This window comes from Diabrotica virgifera, chromosome 3 (genome assembly GCF_917563875.1).
Source record: "Diabrotica virgifera virgifera chromosome 3, PGI_DIABVI_V3a".
Taxonomy (NCBI): domain Eukaryota; kingdom Metazoa; phylum Arthropoda; class Insecta; order Coleoptera; family Chrysomelidae; genus Diabrotica; species Diabrotica virgifera.
Window position 1 is genome coordinate 233,084,552 of NC_065445.1, and position 17,867 is coordinate 233,102,418.

Genomic DNA, 17,867 nt, shown 5'->3' on the forward strand with positions numbered 1-17,867 from the left:
GTTGGAAATTGCATTTCCAACAATTTTCTTTCCCACTATTTATGTCGAAAAGTTGAAAATGGCGGAGATATTAAGCAACAACAGTTCTCAATTTAAAATCAATATGGCGGCTAATGCAACCGCGGAATTCAGTCGAGATTTTAAATTTACACTACTATTGATCTCTCCTAAAAGGGAGAATTATAAAATTTGGGGCAGCTCGCAAACAAAATTCAATTCAATAATTATGCTCCCCCACCACTTTTTACTATTTTCCCATGTAACTCGGAAAATATCAACGACTGGACTATTAAGAAAAGTATACTAAAACATTCTTTTTATAACAAAATAGCCTAATTTATCCGTCTCCCTGACGTCACCCAAGTTTTTTAATACTGAAATAAATATAAAGCAAAGTACAAAATAAGGTATATAAATATTACAAAAAAATATGGTAAAAGCATTCTATTCGAAGATGTCTTCCGATTTAGCATTAAAGTGAGGCATAGTTTTTCTGGAATCAATTCGAGTTTTTATAAATCCATCCCTCGAATACGCTCCACAAACTGTTAGAGAAGCTTGTTTCACAAGCTTGACACATCGTTCTACACGTTGTTTGTGGCAGCGATATTTCTCAATCTCAATGTTAAACGGGTCTAAGTTAGGATTCTTAATAAAATCTCGCAGATTGTCACTTGAAAATCTAGAGAATATAGGTGGTTCTGTAAGGTGACATTCTTGTTAGTTAATTAACTCAAAGTAGTCGTTTGAATCAAAATTTTTATAGGAGAAAGCTTGAAGACCCAAACGTTTTTTGATTTGGTCACTGGCAAACTTCTTTTGATGTCCAAGGAGTAAATCATTTGAATGTCGCAGATATACAAACCACTGAAGCGGTTTTTTAAGATGTTCTTCTAACAGCCGTGTTACATCACCATTAACGCCAGTGTTTACGACTGTTTCATCACGTGCAACAGCTGGATTTGATACTTTCTGATATACCAGACAGCGGATACCCATATCCGAAATATTTGCACCCTGGCTCATGCACAAGTATTATGTGTTCTTCCACGATAGATTGACCATAAAACTTGGTACTGTTTTTTGCTTGAGCTAAAATTTTGTCTTTGCGTCGGTAACTTTCTTCTTTTACCGTTGTTCTCTGATTATATTTGTTTTTGTTTTCCCTATCAATCGAGCTTATCACCATTTTTCTGGGACCTCTTTGATTTAATAGAAATTCGCGGTCATCCAGAAGCACTTTTTGAAATTTGCTACAAAGACAATTAATCAGAGTGTCACATTTGCGTGCTGCAAGCTTTACTTTTGTTCTTAAAGCATTGAATTTTATTTTTGTAAAATTTACTCTTTTGCATGTTCTTTAATGGTTTCATAAGTTTCATATATTTGTCATGGTAGGCTTTTAAAAGCTGAATAATTCTTGTATGTTAAATTATTGGAATTAAAGCCTTTTCCATATTTCCTCCAATTTAATTGCAACCTGTTCGGCAATACCAGAAAATTCTGGCTCTTTCTTGATGAGTTTTTTTCCTCAATCAACCAGAAAACTTCATCACTTGTTTGTATTTCGGTAAAACATTTTCAGGTATATTTGGTGGTACCAAATAAATTTTGTGGACCGCCCCAAAAATAAGGCGGTCCACAGCACATCTTGATTTTATACCCCAAGGTCCTGGTTTATCTATTTTAAAAATCTTTAATATACAAACAATAATAATAACAAAGTAACGCACCGCAGCAAACATAAGCGAAAATTACACGCACGGACTCACAAAGCGGGAAATTTCAAAGGGGTTGGGGAGATTGAAAAAACAAATAAAACTTTAAATATCGTTTAAATTTGCAATTGACAACATTTTATGTTTTCTTTAATTGATCTTAGATCTAGTTAGCACATATTTTATTTCAAATAAAATAAATTGAAATTACCGTAAAAATCAGATATTTATTAAAATTCAAGGTCGTTGGGGGCATAAGATTCGTTTAGAAAAAAAATTTAAAAATACTAGTATGCTAAAAAATAACACTAGCAACTTTTTCACGCTATTACATATAACATTTCCAACTTTTATTTTTTCGATGCACCCTAATGGGCATCAATATATATGAAGGGAGATTAAATCATCTGTGGTTTGCGGATGATGTAGATATTCATCGTAGATAACATACAAGATATATTTCTATGATACATTCGCTTAAAACTCTATCTGAGAGAGCAGGATTAAAAATAAACTTTGAGAAAACTAAACTTATGAAAATATAACTAAGTATTGACAATAGTACCATACAACAAACAGACAGTTACAAATATCTAGAACATGAGATCAAAATAAGCAGAGACAATCAAGCACATTAAATACTGAGACAAATAGGCCTTGCATGGGCAGCATTTGGCAAACTAAGCCATATTCTGAAAAATTCAATTCCCATGTATCTCAAGCAAAAGGTTTATAACCAATATGTTTGCCTGTATAAACTTATAGAGCAGAGACTTTAACACTGACGCAAAAATCCGCAATTAAACTCAGAGTTACACAAAGAGCCATGGAACGTGCAATGCTGAACGTGAGCCTTCGAGATTACATAACACACCAACAAATCAGGCAAGGATCAGGAGTTCCAGACGTCATCGAAAGAGCTAAGGTAGGTGCACCAAAGGTGGCCATAGTTAAGTGAAAAGTAACTATTAAAATATGTAAACAATTTTTTTTATTTTGCTGCTTTGGTAATAAGTTGGCAGTACTGTTAGCCAAAATAATATCCGTACTTAAGTTTGTTTTTAAATATTTATGATAATAAATTAATTAAAAAACTAAGTAGTTACATGTGGGCCATCTTAGGAACAGGGTATTCCAAAACTGGCCCATGAGTAGAGCCTAAGATGGCCCACGCATAAGTTTTGTCTTTTTAGAGGGCCTAGTGAGGTACTGATAGATAAATACATTAAAAGGAAAAACAGAATTAATATTTTACAAAATTCAGAAATTTAATACAGTCACCAACATTGTAAACATTGTAAACTTACATTATAAAAGGTAGAAAATAATTTTATGAAGTTGTATTTAACTTTTGGAAACCCACTAATAGTCCATGTGGTGAGACCGCTCCCGTCTGGAAAAATTTCTGATTCGGTTTCTTTGTGGATTCCTATTCAAAAATGTCCCCTTTAATGTGGAAAAATGTCTAAAGGGTGCCGGGCGAAATTTTTGGGCAGAAATTTTTTAAACAATTTTTTCAAACAAATACAAAAGATTACGTTTTTTGCTTCGGAACATATATTTTTAGGTTTTTTGGGTCATCCTAAACAAGAAAGGTATCTTGTAATTTTTCTGAAAAATTGATAGTTTTCGAGTTATAGGCGATTTAAAATCTGAAAAATGCGAAAATACGCATTTTCGAGGCTTAAAAACTTATATTTAAATTAGTATTTTTGAGGTTGCCAGATACTTAAATTGAAGATTCAACATTCAGCTTCAAGACTCTGAAGATTGATCGCGTCTAACCTTAATTTATACCGTTGTTCTTTAATTGTTAAATATGCGTGTTTATTCGATTTTTTTGCCGGTGCGGCGCGCTCTATTTAAAAAATCTCCCATTTTCCTCCGAAAAATATTTTTTCTAGATTCTGTGGGATATTCTTAATAAAATAAGTTTCTTGACATTTTTCTCAAAAGTTAACAGTTTTATAGTTATAAGCGATTTAAAATCCGAAAATGCGTCCTTTTGGCATTTTTCGGATTTTAAATCGCTTATAACTTTAAAACTATTAACTTTTGAGAAAAATGTCAAGAAACTTATTTTATTTAGAATATCCCAAGGAATCTAGAAAAAATATTTTTTGGAGGAGAAAAGGAGATTTTTTAAATAGAGCGCGCCGCACCGGCAAAAAAATCGGATAAACCCGCATATTTAACAATTAAAAAACAACGGTATAAATTAAGGTTAGACGCGATTACTCTTCAGAATCTTGAAGCTGAACGTTGAATCTTCAATTTAAGTGTCTGGCAACCTCAAAAATACTAATTTAAATATGAGTTTTTAAGCCTCGAAAATGCGTATTTTCGCATTTTTCAGATTTTAAATCGCCTATAACTCGAAAACTATCAATTTTTAAGAAAAATTACAAGATACCTTTCTTGTTTAGAATGACCCAAAAAATCTAAAAATATATGTTCCAGGGCAAAAAAACGTGATCCTCTGTATTTGTTTAAAAACATTGTTTAAACAATTTCTGCCCAAAAATTCCGCCCGGCACCCTTCAGATTTGTTTAAAGGGGACATTTTTGAATAGGACAAAGAAACCGAATCAGAAATTGTTTTCAGACGGGAGCGGTCTCACCACATGGACTATAACAACGTCTTTACAAGTCCAAACAAGACGAACACTGGAAAAAGGGAATTTTGTCCTGCTTTGTGAGCCCTTCACATTCCTCGTGTACATAACGGTAACACTGATTACAAAGCCTCATGTCCGTTACACGATCAGTATTGCAAAGGTGACAATACCAGCTTTCTACTCTGTTGCTGTTAATGAATTTGTTTGTTCCGCTAGTTCCAGGTTGAGCATCTTCTTCACTTTTAAATTTACTCTTGTCATTTTTATCTCCAGTGCATTTTGTTTTATTAAAATGTTTTGTTTTTGATGGGTATTTTTTTGCTTGATCTTCTTCTTTTGCTTCAAATAAATTAACCACAATCTTTTGAGCACGATAGTTGAGTGCTTTCTTCCTGGGCTTTAAACATTTCTTGGCTAGAGCTTCCGGGATTTTCAAAATTTCATTGAAAGATCTTTCTTTTAGTTCGTTCTCAAGCATTTCCGAGTCAGATTCAAAATTTATATCACTTGCAGATGAATTGTGCACTGAGTAGTCCCTGTCAGATAACGAAGAGTCACTTCCTTCCACTGGTCTTTTCTTTGCACCCCTACTGGTCTACTGGTTTTTAAAGGAGTTTTTTCTTCTTTGATTTAGAGTCAGAACAGGCTGGCTTTTCAGGGGAAAGTACGTCATTCTCTTTAGTTGGAATTACTCTGTTTGTAAGGTCACTAGGAGCAAAAGCTTCATCTTTGATTGCAGTAGGGTCGAAAGTAAAAATCCCAGTCGCCCTAAAACCGGAAATAACATTGGAAGGAGATGTAGCTTTGACCCAAGCCCGAGAAAAAACTTTCCCAAACTTGCTCTTTGTAATAACACGATCAGCGCTTACTTCTACGACAGAATCACCCTTTTGAGCATGCTGAGTCCAAAGTAGCATCACTTCATTATCACAATAAGCTTCATAAGTTCATAAGCACGAAACACGCTTTTGTCTATTGGCTGCAGCTCATGAGTGGTATTGCTTGGTAAACAAAACAACGTTATTTCATGAGCATCTGCAGCCTCCACAATGTTAGCATCCAAATGGGAAGAAACGCCGTCAAAGATCAGCAGAACCGGTCCTGGTGTTTTGTATTTTGCAAAGTGATCAATCCACTTGATAAATGTCTGGGTATTCATGGAACCCTTGGGTGTCATAAAAACACTGCTGCCAGGTGGTAAATCTTCGGCCCATTCTGGACGCAACCTTTCTCCTTTAAAAAGAATGACTGGAGGAATAACTTGGCCAAGAGCATTGCCACAAGAAACAATTGTAACATTCTCGCCGTGTTCAGAAGCAATGTTATACACACGTTTGGACCCTTTGCGAGCTAAAACTGTCGGAGCCTTATGCAAACACAAACGGTTACCTTTCTCATCAACGTTATAAATTGATTGAGGTTTTTGCATGACGTTCATTTCGATCATGACATCTCTTAGCTTATCAAAATAGTCACCCACAATGAATCTGTTAAGTTTTTGAGCTCTGGCTAGGTTGAGATTTTGAGATTTTCTTTTGCTGATGTCAGGGTGTCTCTGCATAAACAATTTAAACCACTTTCTCCCTGCAGAACCTAACTCATCATTGAATGGATTTTTTATTTTGTTGATTTGACAAAAAGTGTAAAAAGTCCGTTTCACCAATTTTGGTGTGATGGGCCTTCCAACATCAGCTAAACGATTAATTCTCCCGCACAATTCCAGCTCTTGTTCAAAGGTCAAAATAGACTGCCGACCTGTTATTTTCTTAAAACTACCTGAAGTTGGATGGTTACGAAGAGTTCTTCTTGGAATACCAAACGTCTCGGCAGCTTTTCTAACAGCCATGTTGTCATTGAGAGCAGAATTCATCGCGTTTGCTAGGTCTTCTTCCGTCCATGGCCGCCCAAGTTGTCGAGCCATCTTTATCTGAAACCAACAAACAAACAAAATTATAGAAAGCATTATAAATTATAATACATTTTAAAAGTAAAACAAACAATAATGGGCGTTATAACATCGTTATAAGCGAATAAAAGAGTTTAAACATATATAGTGTTCCTTAGGTGGCCCACCATGGCCGCGTTGGGAACCACTACCAAAACCGTGTTTTGTTTTGTTTTCTTCATAACTACTCTTGAACCGTAAAGTCAGATGAAAAACTATATGCATATTATGAAAGGTGATGAAATGTATGTAACATCCATATATATTACTTGTAGATTACGCCTAATTAATTGTAATAACGAAGAAAGGTTTACTTACCGGAATATAATAGCGTCCCGCTAACCGCAAACGTAACGACATACTATAAGGCACGAAATGACCGCCGTTCGTCACTGCGTCATCATTTACTAACAACAGCGCTAGATGGCATATATATCTTCAAGTATGTGCTGGTACCTGGCTGTTATTATGTCAACTACTAGGACAAAATAAAAAGTGCCCACCTTAGGAGCATGGGCCACCTTTGGCTCACCCACTTTACGACGCTTAAGTGGAACTGGACAGGGCACAGCTAGAACACAAGATGGACGGTGAACACGACGAATCATGGAATGGAGGCCCAGAAATTATAAAAGAAGCCGAGAATGACCACTGATTAAATGGACCGACGACATAAAAAGAGTAGCGGGAAACTGGCTACAAACGACCCAATGCAGAGATCACTTAAACAAAATTAAGAGAGGCCTATGTACAGCAGTGGACGCGATTGTTGATTGATGATGATGATTATGTAGTCCCACAAATTATTATCATATTATAATTTACTGTTTTATTTGGAAAATACAGCCACAATTTTAGTTTGAAATTAATTTATTGACTTTTCGACTTCCTCTTCGGAAACGTTTATCGAAATACAAAATATTAATATGTACGTAAATTAAACAAATTTTGTTTATGCTGCTTGGTAAAAAAATTCTTCTAATAATTTAATTAAATCTGACTCATTCGTATTGACAATTCAGTCATATATTTTATTTTAAAATGGACGACTTTAAAATGACATTGACAATATTTATGAGACGCGTTCCTGGGACGACTTTATTGGAAGATAGTTCATTCGATTACATGAAATCAACTTTAACTTCTAAGTAACCGTCAGAAAAATCGGCTCGCGGACGTTTTCCCAACTGTTATCAATACGACTAACTTCACGCGTAACTGTGATACGAGAATTATAAAAAAAATATGCATTGAAATCCAGATCCCGTAATTCGCTAAGCGTGATAAAGTGAGTACAAAGACATACTGATGTGATCTTGATTATTGATATGAGATAATATTCTTATATGTCACTTAATTTAATCAATGTATTAATACTAATCTAATTAATTAACCAGATCACATATCAATATGTTTTCAATCTCAGGGCGAATTATAAATTAATTACTTACTTTCGTGGATTCTAAATATTTCTTAACGGTTCCTTATCGGGATAGAAACGAAAAGAGTAAAAAAAATACACATATGGGTAACAATTATAATCAAAATATTTTTTATTTTATTTAAAAAGCAATCACTGCTTAATATTTGCTATTTCTTATTATTCTTAAACATAACATTTACAAATGGGAATCTTATTTCCTTTTGGTTTTCAATTGAAAGTTTTTTATTAACATTTAACTATTAGGAGTTATTAGCAACAACTCTATTTAAGTTTGATGAAGCTTTTCTGATATTATTGATTATGTTATTCAATTTTTATGTGGAATTTAATACGAAAAACCCATACATTCATGTCCAAACAAATGAGACTGACCTTTTCCTGGTGAACTGAAAATGTCCTCACACAAAGCCCGTTCCTGCTATCCTTGGCTGCGATCAAACCTCGTCCTGGCTTCCAGTAATGTACTCCTTTGAAAAACTAGCTCGAATAGCTCTCGTTCCTGCTTCGGTCGTGATGCTGTGTTCTACCTTTTTCGAAACTGCTATCAGCTACCGGGACACTCTTGGCTCAAGGAGGTTCTTTTACTCTCGACCTGGCCTACTTCTCGTTCCACGATAGATACTCCACACTCACGGAACTACCGGCTTTCTCACTCTCCGTACACTACCCTCTACTACTCGACTTCACTTCTCGACAGCTCAAAACATTCTGATCTCACTTTGTCATTCATTCCCCTACTTTCTAAATATCCCTTCCAGATTCACAAATCAATCTTTCACCACCAACTCTCATTCGTAATATTCCTCAAAACCAATTTTTAATCTTTCTAAATATGCTTAATGGATTTCAAAAGAAAATATTTAATTCCCATTCTAAAATACTTTCTAACTATTTACAAATTTTAATGACCTATTCTCTCTTTCAAATGAGTCTTATTTAGCATAGGCTAATGATCGAAACCTTCCGCGAAAAACGATAATGAACTATCATCTATTTCACTGAGTTTTATTTAGCATAGGCTAATGATCGACCTTCCGAGAAGAACGATAATGGTACGCGTCATTCACTTTGTTTATCTAAGCACATTGTTCCGAGTTTCGTACGCTTATTCTAATCACTTCTTAAAATTACATATAACAATTTGTTGTATACAGGTTGTTTTAAATTTATATGCCCGTGGTTGAGAAAATTGAAAATATTTTATATTAAATTGAATTTTGTTTATCATTATTAAATTTTAATTTTTATATCAAATAGAAATATAACAAATCCCCGCCTTGTATTCGATAAAATTTATCTGCATTTTTAAATAAATTTTCTCGAGGCAAAACCAACTCCCTGTATATTTCCTTACTTTAATCTACGTCTTATATCCTAACTTACTATCTACTTTAATTAGTCCCACCTGTAGAGTAATTGTTTCCTTATTTTCAGTGTCCTCATCCTGTGTTAGAGTGTCGGATATTATGTTGTCTTTCCCTTTTTCCCATATCAATTTTCTGTCTTTTTCCTCAGATTTTTCACATACTTTTATCGTGTATTCTGCATCCTCGTTTTCATTTGCCTCCTCTTCAAATGCCGCTGTTTCGATCATATCTTTTTTGCTTTCATTTTTTTGCTTTATTTCTTCTTCTCCTGAGCTCGTCTCTTCTTTTGAGGAATCCCAGGTTTCCTTTGTTTCTGATACTCTCAAATTTTCTTCTTCTGGGCTCAACTCTTCTTTTGAGGAGCCACAGGTTTCATTTTCTTTTGTCTTTTTCTGACTTTTTCTCCCTTTTCTTCTTTGTCCTTGCTTCGTTGCCAAATTCATTTCCACTGTTTGTTCTTTACCTGATTCGTCCGTATTTTGTTTCTCCTGTTCCTTGTCCTGTTCTTCTTTTTTTTCTTCTGTTAGGTTCATCGTATTATTTTTAAAATCTATCACTACATGTTTTTCTGCCAATTCGTCAACTCCTACTATCATGTCATGTGACATGTTTGGCATTATTACACATTGTAGTGCATACATCTTCTTACCCAGTCGTACCATTACTCGTATGCCTTCATTTATAGTTGCCAATGTCCGTTTGTTTGCGCCCACTAAATTTACCCTAGGTATTTTGTAAATTAAATTTGTTAAGTTAACTTCTTCTATTAGTTTTCTGTTGACCAATGTTATTTCAGATCCAGTGTCTATCATAATTTTAATTGGTTTCTCGTTGATAAATCCATCCACAAATTTTAAATTAACTCCATTTTTCTTTTCGTTGTTTTCTGCCAATTTAATAAACTCCTTGGGGTTACAAAAGATTCCTGTTTGATTTTTTGTTTTTAGTGAGCGCCGTCGTGAAAAGACGCCGGTTGCTCATCGTTGTTTATATTTTCGTCATAATGTCTCTCTCCGGCATATTCTTCTGTCTGGGTATTATTTACCTCTCTTCTATTTTCTCTTGGTCTGTCGAATCTGTTTCGGTTTTCTCGATATCCCTGTTCATTTTGTCTACCATTATTTCTGTTTTCTTGATTTGAGCGTGTGGTGTTTCTATTCTGGTATTCTCGATTTCTGTCCTCATTCCATTGCCTATTTCTTTGTTCATAATTTCCTCTTCCGTTGTCTCTATTTTCGTTTTCCCTTCTGGGATTAAAATCTCGTCTTGTATAGTCCCTCCTATTTTGATTTCTATCTCTGTAATCCTGTGTTTCTCGGGGCCTGTAATCTTCTCGCGACCTTCTTGATTTTGTTTCTCTTACACGTAATTCTCTTATTTGTAGGAATTGGCATAAACTATCTATGTCTTTGTAGTTTTGCAATGTGATATGGTCTTCCAGCGTTTCTTCGAAATGTCTTGCAATCAGTTCGACTAATTGTTCCGATGAGTAATTATATTGTAAATGTTTTGCGTTATAGTAAATTTGTAATGCATATGTCCTTTCTGATATACCCATCCTATCATTGTATTTCCCATTTTGCAATTCCTTGTTAATTTCCAATTGTTGGACTTTTCCCCAGAAATAATTCAAAAATTTTTGTTCAAATTGTTGCCAACTGTCAAATTCTTCTTCTTTGCAATCGAACCATAGGCTTGCTTCATTTTTGAGATGGTTTCTGATAGTTTCTTTTGCTGTTTCGAAATTTCCGATGTGCTGTATTTTCTTTTTCAGGCTATTTATGAACGGCACTGGGTGTAATCTTCTTACATCCCCGCCAAACCTTATCTTCACGTCATCTATGCTATGTATAACCATTTCTCTTCTTTCTCCGACATTTTGTTGAATATTGATTTCCGCAATCTTTCTTTCCACTTCTTCTCTGTCTGCTTTAATAGCGTTTTCAAACTTGTTTTTCAAATTTTCTATTTCTTTTTTCTGGCAATTCATTAACTCCTTTATTTTATTTTGAATTTTCATTTCTTGTTCTTTCATGTGATCCTTAATTTTCATTTCATACTTTTCTATGCGTTCCTCCATTTTCTTGTTGTTCTCTTCTATGGCTTGTTTTGTTTCCTTCTGATTTTCTTGCATTATTCTTTTTGTTTCATCCATTTTCTGTTGTGTTTCATCCATTTTTTTTTGTGTTTCATCCATTTTTTGATTCACTTTATCCATTTTCTTTGATGTTTCTTCCTGATTTTTATCCATTGTCTTTTTTGCTTCATCCATTGCTTGTTTTGTTTCACGTTGATTGTCATCCAGTTTTTGTGACTGGAGTTGCATCAGTTGTAATAGTTTATCTATTCCTGATAATTCTTGCTGTTCTGATGCCATGATTGTCGTGTCTAAAATATCTTCTTGGTCTGAATGTTCTTTTTGTTTTTTGTTGTCCTTGCTTCGGCTTCTTGTCACAGACACTTGTTTTCAAGAAGTATTATCCCCGCCAAATATGAAATTTTACTAGTATGTTACCAAGACGACTTTTTTTTACCCAAATATTATAAATTGTCAATAAATATATCAAATGTAAATATCGTAAAAATAAAATATTAAATCAGTTATGTAAAATTTGTACCTAAAGAGATCTAAAATTTTATGTTATCAAATGTAAGTATCTCACTTTTTACCACAGGCATATAAATTTTCAAATACCGGCTTTACTCTTTCTATCCTTCAAATTTGCCACTAGAAATACTTTACAATGCTTTCCACGTTGGACGACAGTTGATGTGATCTTGATTATTGATATGAGATAATATTCTTATATGTCACTTAATTTAATCAATGTATTAATACTAATCTAATTAATTAACCAGATCACATATCAATATGTTTTCAATCTCAGGGCGAATTATAAATTAATTACTTACTTTCGTGGATTCTAAATATTTCTTAATGGTTCCTAATCGGGATAGAAACGAAAAGAGTAAAAAAAATACACATATGGGTTACAATTATAATCAAAATATTTTTTATTTTATTTAAAAAGCAATCACTGCTTAATATTTGCTATTTCTTATTATTCTTAAACATAACATTTACAAATGGGAATCTTATTTCCTTTTGGTTTTCAATTGAAAGTTTTTTATTAACATTTAACTATTAGGAGTTATTAGCAACAACTCTATTTAAGTTTGATGAAGCTTTTCTGATATTATTGATTATGTTATTCAATTTTTATGTGGAATTTAATACGAAAAACCCATACATTCATGTCCAAACAAATGAGACTGACCTTTTCCTGGTGAACTGAAAATGTCCTCACACAAAGCCCGTTCCTGCTATCCTTGGCTGCGATCAAACCTCGTCCTGGCTTCCAGTAATGTACTCCTTTGAAAAACTAGCTCGAATAGCTCTCGTTCCTGCTTCGGTCGTGATGCTGTGTTCTACCTTTTTCGAAACTGCTATCAGCTACCGGGACACTCTGGGCTCAAGGAGGTTCTTTTACTCTCCACCTGGCCTACTTCTCGTTCCACGATAGATACTCCACACTCACGGAACTACACCGGCTTTCTCACTCCTCGAACACTACCGTCTACTACTCGACTTCACTTCTCGACAGCTCAAAACATTCTGATCTCACTTTGTCATTCATTCCCCTACTTTCTAAATATCCCTTCCAAATTCACAAATCAATCTTCCACCACCAACTCTCATTCGTAATATTCCTCAAAACCAATTTTTAATCTTTCTAAATATGCTTAATGGATTTCAAAAGAAAATATTTAATTCCCATTCTAAAATACTTTCTAACTATTTACAAATTTTAATGACCTATTCTCTCTTTCAAATGAGTCTTATTTAGCATAGGCTAATGATCGAAACCTTCCGCGAAAAACGATAATGAACTATCATCTATTTCACTGAGTTTTATTTAGCATAGGCTAATGATCGACCTTCCGAGAAGAACGATAATGGTACGCGTCATTCACTTTGTTTATCTAAGCACATTGTTCCGAGTTTCGTACGCTTATTCTAATCACTTCTTAAAATTACATATAACAATTTGTTGTATACAGGTTGTTTTAAATTTATATGCCCGTGGTTGAGAAAATTGAAAATATTTTATATTAAATTGAATTTTGTTTATCATTATTAAATTTTAATTTTTATATCAAATAGAAATATAACAATACATATTTGTTTCTTTATAATTACAGCTTCAATTTACCGTACACTTCTCGTAGACTCTGCCGATAAGGTAGAGTCGAGTTGGGGAAAAATCCGCACCCAGAAAAATCATAGCATGTGATTTGTCTTAAGACAGCCACATTCAATGATGCCAGTACAATTCTCGTATTAGTGATTCCATAGTAAATCACGAGAAAAAACCAGGAAAAAACCTTATGGTACTATCCAGAAATTGTAAGTCAATAACATATTGATAATGCATTATTTATATTTTACAATAACATACATATAAAATCAGAGTTTGGTGATAATTTTGAATGTATGTATACTGAATATGAGACCAAATACTTACATTACCATTACTTCTGAAACCAATCCAACTCTTTTCCTCCACTTTTCCTTGTATTATAAGGCGAAGTAGATAGTTTTTAAGTCCTCCAATTTTGTAGGTGAAGTATTCTGGTTTGTCCCCTTTATTATTTTTATGAGCAGACGTTCTGAATTCATCATTTGAAGAATATCTTCATTGGAAAAGGATTTGTCGAAACTTTAAGATTCGTCGATAGCACCACAATTCGAATGCTTCCAATTTGTTTAGCATTGTGATTTTTAGCGTCCATGTCTCATCTTCACCATCTATGTACCTATATAAGATTTATTTCCATACGGTAGTTTTTTTTGTACGTTTTCTGCTGAATTTCTCACACTCAATGCATTTTCCAGCAAAGAAAAATGATATTTATTATGGAACAGTTTCACAAAATTTAGTTTCGCAATCTAATTCTTTAGAAATTGAAACTGAGTCAAGTATTATCTGCTCAAATGCAGTGTCAGTGCGAATAATGGATAAATCTTCACTGACTTGATCAAGCATCTTGACACCTTGCATAATTTGCTGACAATATTACCCGTTGCTAAACTGAGTCAAGTATTATCTGCTCAAATGCAGTGTCAGTGCGAATAATGGATAAATCTTCACTGACTTGATCAAGCATCTTGACACCTTGCATAATTTGCTGACAATATTACCCGTTGCTAAAATACTGTACTTTGTCATGCCAGCGCAGATAAACATAAAGTTCTTTAATTTTGTCATCATCGAGCTTTAAAAACTGAATGTCAATACTAGTGCGCATTCAATTCTCAAATACAAAGTGAATTTGGTCAGACTGTAAAGAAGAAAATTAGGTTTTTGAAAATCAGTATTTATGATTCTACCGCCACCTTTAAAATATACCGACTACTAATGCGGTGCTTTTACATGCACAGTTCAGCAAACGGCAATAATTATAATTTTGTCAGCAGAATCGGAACTTTGCTCCTAATCTAAATCGGTTTCATATTTCATTTGTATATCGTAAGTGCAGTAAGCATTAATGCCTTTGTAAAAAATACCGAAACTGCACTTGTATGTTCTTGTTGTTTGTAGGTTTTTTAAGGACAAGAAGCGCAATTGACTACATATTCTGATTGAGAAATAAGCCACAATTTAACTTGAAAAATCAAATAAACCTAACAATGAATAAGAAAGAACAAATAATTGTATTTATAAAATACCTTGTCAATGCGAACAATTTTATTTAGGTGAAACATTAGACCATTATAGGTCTAATGTTTCACAGGTAGTCTTAGGTATATTAAAAATAGAAAATTTGATAGATCTCACATGTGTCAACACGAATGGGTCAATGAATATATAATTAAGTGGAAAGATTCAAATATAGTCCTGAAAGAAACATAGTAAAAAGAGAAAAATTAAAGAAGCGGCTCTAATTATGCTAAATGAAACCAATTGTGTCGCAATTTCCTCGGTAGAATTCAGTAGGATGTGGTTACCCATACTAAAAGAGGAAGTAAATAGAAAGAAAATACCATGCTTAGTAAATCAAACATATCGAGGGTAGTACATAATTTATATTTTGGTATTTGTGTTTATCTATGTATTATTAATATTATTTACTTATAATTTTAAATAGCATACAAATACTCAGAATTTGATATTAGTTTTGAGAGTAAACTGAATGTAAAACCAAATACTTACGATGTCGGGATAGTATCATGAGGTTTTTTACTGTTTTTCCTAGTGATTTGCTACAGAATCACTAACACGAGAATTTTACTGTCACCATTGCATGTGGTTGTCTTTTTAAAGACATATTGTAACGTATTATTTTTCTGTTTGAATGGGGTAGCTTAATAAATGACCAAAGTTTTACAGAAATAGGCTAGCTGGATATTTAAGAGACTAAACAGTAGGGCTCAGAGGAGGATCAGGCCCTATTTGCACGCCCGAAATAAGACGGTACCTAATGAAGTAGTGGGGTGTTAGAAACTAAATTAAAATAGGGAAAGAAATGATAAGGAACTGCTGATCGAGAAGATATTACTGAGAATGTATAAGGGCGCCAGGGAAGAATTAAATAAATTCTTCTCCACGTGACCTATATTGCTGTACCTAACTAATACTATTAATAGATACTATTAAACTGATAGGTTAATAAAACATATAAGTATGTACAACCACATTTAATAAAAAAAAAATACCTATAAACCCTATATACAATTTTATACACTAGCTAAATATCCGACGTACTATGGTAGTACACTCCTGTCGATAATGCAGGTTTTACAGTATGAAAAAACTAATATATGTAATGAATTTATTCTACTAAGGAAGTGATTTGATCCAAATATGTATGTACAAACTAATTATTACTGTAGAATACAAGATTGGCTGACAATCCCGTATCTGATCGGAAGTGACAACCTGACAATATCTGGTGAATGGGATAAATGTTATTAAGTAGGAAATAAACCCTTCGATAGTGTGCACAGTATCGTCCCAGATAGTTTATAATCCTGAGATTATTTTAAATACCTGATACAATCATGAAAATGAAATATAAAATTGGTTGACAAAAAATTATTGAATATTATAAAGCTAATAGGTTTTAAGAAGGTGAATTTATATTATTATTAAGGTTATGTATTTGAGTTATTGAAAAAAAATTGAAAATTGAAAACTGTTATTTAAAAGGATTAAAAATTTAAATTTTATTATAAAAACCTGGCGTTTCTACAAAAGTAGGCCTGTGGCTTCTCCAAAATCCTGGTGAGGTTGATGATGGGAGAGCCAGGTAGGTATCCTCCGATCTTCCCAATCCTCGGGAGGTAAGGAACAACAACACAGAGGATTGACGAGGAGGTACTTGCTAGTGTCGGTAAAACTCAGTGTCTATTCCAGAAAGGAAAAAAAAACATCCAAAACTCTTCCAATCCAAACCCAAAATAACCCCAAAATTATTGCTTATTCCATAAATAACTGAAGTATCCAAATGTGACTTAAATTTTGTTATAGTCTCCCTCCAGTGGCTAAAAGAACAGAAAACCTTCTATTAGCTGGTTTTCCTTAAGTATCTAAGAAACAGGGCCTCTATAAAAAGGTGTTTCACCTTATCAGAACTTGACAGAGAAAAAACTACGGAAAAAGTGAGGTTTGATGTACATGCTTTCATTGACCTTGATTATTCTTGACTGGAAAAAGCCTTTTTAAACGAATATAAGGAAGTATTTGGACAAAAAAATGTGGATCTTGTAATCAAAGATTACTATATGGAGTTATATACATGATAGAATGAAAATTATCATTGATTTTCAATTTATTTGAGAGTGAAAATGTAGTTCTAAGAATATTTTTTTCCTGTAGAGTGTATATTAGAAGTATTGAAAAAGTGATAATTAAAGAATAGCAATGCTTTTCATATGATCTAAATATGGTATTAAAAATGATTTAGATGGTTATTTTTTCTTAGCATGAAAAAGAAATGGCAAACCATAGTTAAGTGATATTTTTTTCATACATACCCATTGTTTTTTTCAAAAAATATTGGAACCAAAAACTCTTCACAACCCCAAACAAAAAAATAAAAACTTCCTCCAACGTAAATTAATCTTCTTATAACTTATTTCAACCAAAAGGTAAATTCTTACAATGGCCACCGGAGGACTTCTTGATCGGACAAGAACGAAAATTCAAGTGAAGGGCCAGCCGCTATGGCCGATATGACATACACCCCTGCCGGATATCGTCATTGCCAACTGCTAGACAATAATCTACCAGATATTACCAATTTTATCGTCTATCAACTGCAACTTCTAATACGAGTGCTTGTAAAGTTGGTTGCATACCTAGTTCCCATCGGAATAACATTTTAGTAACGATAGTAGTAACTCATCGTTACAATATCACATGCTATGACTTTTTTGTGACGGGTATTCTTGACTTAAAGTTGATTTCATCTAATATAATGAACTAACTATCTTTCGATAAAGTCGTCCCAGGAACGTAACTCATAAATATTGGGAATATCATTTTAAAGAATTTTACTTTAAAATGTATGTCTGAATTGCCGACATAAATTAGTCAGATTAAATTAAACTATTAGAAGAAATCTGCCAACATATTTTTATCAAATATTTGGTATTTCAAGTTTGGTAAGCGAGCTGTGCGTCATAGTAGCTTTCTATAATATTATATAGTATATATGTGTTAGTGTTTAAAGTGGTTATTTAGTGTCATTCTGAACTTATAGCTCTAAAGT

The 17,867-nt window shown here is 33.5% G+C and overlaps 1 long non-coding RNA gene across 1 annotated transcript; it reads right to left on the bottom strand.

The window, feature by feature from the left end:
• Positions 1–15,777: 15,777 nt before the first annotated feature.
• On the bottom strand, positions 15,778–17,344 carry LOC126881600 (uncharacterized). Its single transcript, XR_007696928.1, has 2 exons — positions 17,131–17,344; positions 15,778–16,638 (listed from the first exon to the last, which is right to left on the bottom strand). It is a non-coding gene; the product is annotated as an uncharacterized LOC126881600 (long non-coding RNA).
• Positions 17,345–17,867: the final 523 nt, after the last annotated feature.